The sequence below is a fragment of the Pinus tabuliformis genome, chromosome 4_2 (genome assembly GCF_031772625.1).
Source record: "Pinus tabuliformis cultivar Carrire ecotype Pingquan chromosome 4_2, CPIR1, whole genome shotgun sequence".
Classification (NCBI taxonomy): domain Eukaryota; kingdom Viridiplantae; phylum Streptophyta; class Pinopsida; order Pinales; family Pinaceae; genus Pinus; species Pinus tabuliformis.
The window spans coordinates 170,566,183-170,571,383 of record NC_142304.1 but is presented as its reverse complement, the minus strand read 5'-3'; the positions used below and the strand labels follow the sequence as shown (position 1 = coordinate 170,571,383).

The following is a 5,201-nucleotide window of genomic DNA, read 5'->3' as shown; positions in this document are numbered from 1 at the left end:
AACAAGAAATTATGAAGAAGAAGACCACTTCAAAAATTATTAAATTTAGAAAATAATTATTTACATTTCATACATTAGAAAGTTTAAAGTAAAAAAATAGGTCTTTTAAAAAAAGGGCCCCATGCAGAATGACCACTTTTTAAAATTAGCATGCCAAATCACTAACATTCTAAAACGTAATGTACATAAAAAAATTTAAAAGTGCCAAAAACTATGCTATAAAAAAAATGTGTGTTCTGCATTGCCCTTTTTCAAAATTGGGTCACTTTTATGCTATCTCTACGAAACGGGTAACCGTATCAATTCTTGTTTCAAAGTTTACATTGTTAAAACCATACTTAAAAAATTATGCATAAACTTATAAAACCTAAATTTATAAGAATGGTTTTGGAATTTAAGACAACAACTTGGTTATTTATGCGAAATGCATGGTTATTTAGAAATGAATGGTTATTTATATTGATCTTGCAACTTGTTCGGACACGATGTTTTGCCAAAGGGAGCATATAAATTATAATATCAAGTATCTAGCTCACTATTTTGCTACTGCTCTGGAAAATCTTGTTACTATATTTTTCTATTGCTTTGGAAAATAAACAAATGCAACAACCTGGGAGCACGACAATCATCCACTAAAGCCAACGCACAAAAATAAAGCAGATTTTGCACAAATTGAAATCGTCTACCTGTGAATTTGGAGAGGGTCTGTGTTGTGTTTGGGAGCCCAATCATTTGATGCAAACACAACAACCTTTGATTAAATGAAGAGACAGGTTTCCAGAGCAACCTCTAGGCACGGGAATGAATTCGAATGGTCTGGTGCAATCTAACCCTAAGAAGTTGAGTAGGTAGAAGCGTTAATTGGCTTGATGAGCTCGAATAAATGGTGCCCATTAAGGCTACCTGCACTTTAGCTGTCAAACTATCGCAACGCTCCTCGATGTCACATCCATCATCGACAAATGTTGTGTCCCTGAAAAGATGGTCGTCGCCTAAGTGAATGGGAGCAACATCCATGCATGCATGATGACCATAGCCAGCCACTGACTAATGATTGCCTTCGTCATTGATTGTTAAGATTTTTCGTTAGTAACGATCACCCGCCTCTCGGAGTATTAATTCTTCGTCGCCTTCCAAGTCTGACAATGCGGTCATACGATATACGAGATGATCCCCAGACACTTGTTGCATGGAAAAAGACGTTATAGTTCTCCGTCATCAATTACAAATTTTTTTTGACCAACCACAATTTTTCTAGCGAAATTGTGACCTTGATATTTTATCCCCATAAAAATATTTTAAAACTCAACTTAGTTAAAAAACAATATTTATTTTAATAAAAATATTAAAAAATATATTTTAACATACCTTAAGAAAATATATATATTAACAACCTAACACTAAAAAAAAATTAACGAACTAAAATTAAAAAAATAAATTAACAACCCATAAAAATCAAACGTATCCACCATCAATGAATGATATAAAAATTGAATCTATCAATCATCATTGAATAATTCCAAATAAGTTGATGAACTTACTTTACCAATGGAAAGAAAAACCAAGGGAATTCATGAATAATTCTAGATAAAGTGATCAACACAAAAACCAATACATTAAGAAATAAAAGCCAATGGTAACTCACTGACCACACTAGGTAATCAACCTGCATATGAGATAAAAGCCAATAATCACTGACCACACTGCTCATTTAACTATTACACTAAAATGACCATCTAACTACTAATATAGATTTTCTCACTATTTAATCAAAGAAAAAAAGAGGACACAGCATCTCAATCAATATAGATTTTCTCACTACTTAATGAAAGAAAAAAGGACACAGCATCTCAATCAAAATCAGAATCGATGTACACATTTTGAAATGAAGATGCCACCAACGATATTGATCGGCTTCGGATAAGATGGAGAAGGAAATGCTGATCACCCAATAAGTTTGAAGTGATCACGCCCTTGCTCCATGTGCATTGTGTAACCCATCCAGAAGCATTTTAATGAAAGGATGGGTTTTTTTGTAGTGTTCATTGAAAAGCTGGCCAGTAATGTGTATTCTAGGTTGGGAACATCAGTGTACGTTGGTTTCTTAATTTGCAGAAAATTCTAACTGGAATTCCGTGTTTGCTTTACAGTTTATCAAGTCTAAATAATTTATAGATCCTGTGCTTTCATTCACTGGTATTATTTTTATGGATTCCATGCTTTCATTCACTGGTATTATTTTTATGGATTACGTGCTTTCATTCATTGGTATTATTCTTATCAGATAAAACACAAAAGACGTCTAATTAAGCGACCTGTTGGCCTACGATGGCATTGACACATAATTTCCTGCCAATTTCATTTCAATATCACGAACAAAATTATCCCGTTTTTGCCAAAAATTACTGCAACATACACGCCACCAATTCGAACTCATCCCCATTGCCTTCAGCAAGAGCGAGTGTGAAAGTATGGCCATCCATAAGAAAAGAGGGGAGAAAAAAAAATTCCTCTGGAACCATCGTCACAGAGTTCAGTGCAGTATGCAGAGAGGGGCAATTGAAGGAAGCTTTACAAATTTTGTGTGCCAGTCACCACTGCATTTCGTTTAACTCATACACTTACGCTTCTATATTGCAGACGTGTACCAGCAAAAGGGCGCTGATGGAAGGTAAGCAAGTCCATGCCCACCTGCTATTAAGTGGTTTTGAAGAAGATCTATTCCTGGGTACAAAGCTTATTAGCATGTATGCTATGTGCGGGAGTATTGAGGATGCACGCCTTGTGTTTGACAAAATGCCTAACCAAAATGTTTTTTTGTGGACTGCAATGATCAATGGTTATGTTAGGAATCACCTCTTTCGGGAAGCTATCCAACTCTATTCACAATTGCTACGGGCAGGTATTCAGCCTGACAATTTCACATTCTCCTCTGTACTCAAGGCATGTGCCGGCATGGCGGCTCTGCATGAGGGTAAAGAAATCCACAATCACATTGTCAGAAGTGACATTAAGCTTGATATTGTCGTTGAGAATGCTCTTGTGGTTATGTATGGACAATGCCGTGAGTTAGAGATTGCACGGCAACTGTTTGACAGTATGTCTCAAAGAAATTTGGTCTCTTGGAGTTCTATGATTGCCGGCTATGCTCAGAATGGGTATGCCAATGAAGCCCTGGGACTTTTCCGTGTAATGCAGCATGATTGTCTCATTATTAATTGGGTTACTATTGCTACTGTTCTCCCCGCATGTTCGCACTTAGGAAGTCTGCAACAGGGAAAAGAGATACATTGTCAGGTTATCAAGAGCAAACTCAAGCCAGATGTTTTTGTTTGGAATGCCTTAATAGACATGTACTCAAAATGTGGAGTCATAGAAGCTGCACGGCAAGTGTTCGATAAAATGGTCGTAAGAGATGTAGTTACGTGGAATGCATTGATTTCAGGATATGGAATCAATGGGTATGGTGAGGTTTCCCTTACACTATTTGAGAAAATGCTGCAGGCAGGTTTCAAGCCAAATCATATCACTTTCATACATGTTCTATCTACATGCAGCCATGCAGGCCTGGTGGTGGAAGGCTGGGAATTTTTCAATTGCATGAGAGAAAGTTTCCATATTACACCCAGAGCAGAGCACTATGCATGCATGGTAGATCTCCTTGGCCGAGCGGGACATTTAGATGAAGCTGAAAAGTTTATCCAAGAAATGCCCATAGAACCTAGCTCTAGTGTGTGGGGAGCCTTGCTGGGCGCTTGTAGAATCCACTGCAACATAGAGCTAGCAGAACGGGTTGCAGTTTCTGCTTTTCGGATAGATCCTGAAAATAATGGGTATTATGTATTGTTGTCAAATATTTATGCTGCAGTTGGCAGGTGGGATGATGTAACAAAAGTGAGAATGATGATGAAAGACAGAGGTCTAAAAAAGTCCCCAGGGTGTAGCTGGATTGAGGTCAAGAACAGGATTTATGTATTCACCGCAGGAGACCAGTCACTTCCACAGTCAAAGGAGATTTATGCAATCCTAGGAAGTTTGTATCAGCAGATGAAGGAGGCTGGCTATGTTCCTGCCACTGACTTTGCTCTATCTAATGTTGAGGAGAAGGAGAAAGAAATATCTTTATGTGGGCACAGTGAGAAGCTAGCTATTGCGTTTGGACTTATCAACACATGCTCTGGTACACCCATTAGGGTTATCAAGAATCTTCGAGTGTGTGGTGACTGTCACAATGCAATTAAGTTCATTTCAAAGATTGTTAGGCGAGATATTATACTGAGGGATACAAACCGTTTCCATCATTTCAAGGACGGAGCCTGTTCTTGTAAAGATTATTGGTGACACTACTTAAAACAAGAAACACACATTTACATAAAAATGAATTAGGCATACCGTTTGTATTTAAGGACTACAAATTGATTGCATCTAGAGGATAAACTCTCTTGATCAAACGATCATAACGTAGCTGCCATGTTGTTATTTTTGAACCCTCAGCTTCACCAGCTTAAAAGAAGAAAAAGAAAAGGATATTTGTTAGTTTAAAGCCAGGGGTCTTGGGATAGAGCAATAGGATATATTGATAAATATAAAACCATACCTTTTGAGAAGATTTTGGATATTATATGATCTTCAGAGTTTCAAAGCAAATACTTCACAAATGCTTGTTGAATTTGAGTGTAAACCTTTCATATGTGCAATGTGTGTTAGAATAAATCTAGAAATGAATAGGTGTGATTAAGAGTCAATTTGTTAGTTATTCCAATTCACTTTGGTAGAGCATTATTATTTTTAGCAATATCACATCCACAAGTTTAGGAATCAGTTGAACCAGATTTCCTATATAATGCAATCTTTTTCCAAGCACTATGATTCAAGTTGTGTGAGAATTCTACCTCAACTTTATGTGAGTCTTTTTCTGTTTAGTTGTCTTATTTGGTATCAGCGTTGAAGAAGTTAATGAGGCTTAGGGAGCTGAGCTGTGTGAGAGAGAGTTGTGCAGCTTGCTGTTGATGTTTGGGAACCACTATTTTTTTATTCAAAGCCATCGCCTATGAAAAGGATTGCTGTCGTTTTGTTGGAGAAACGAGCTGACAACCTATGTGTTGAAGGAGAAGAGAGCCATCGCTCACTGAGAGAAAGATCGCAGCCTGAGAGAGAGTCACCTAGCGTGAAGGAGCTGGTTGTGCTGCCATTGAATGAAG

General features: G+C 37.3%; 1 pseudogene across 2 annotated transcripts; it reads left to right on the top strand.

The window, feature by feature from the left end:
- The first annotated feature begins 1,806 nt into the window (after positions 1-1,806).
- Positions 1,807-4,626, top strand: LOC149168724 (putative pentatricopeptide repeat-containing protein At3g23330 pseudogene; annotated as a pseudogene). Of its 2 annotated transcripts, none has more exons than XR_016259762.1 (2): positions 1,807-2,091; positions 2,285-4,626. The product of XR_016259762.1 is annotated as a putative pentatricopeptide repeat-containing protein At3g23330 pseudogene, transcript variant X1 (transcript). The 2 variants fall into 2 exon arrangements; XR_016259763.1 differs by lacking the exon at positions 1,807-2,091 and having other exon boundaries at positions 2,537-2,671; positions 2,850-4,626.
- Positions 4,627-5,201: the final 575 nt, after the last annotated feature.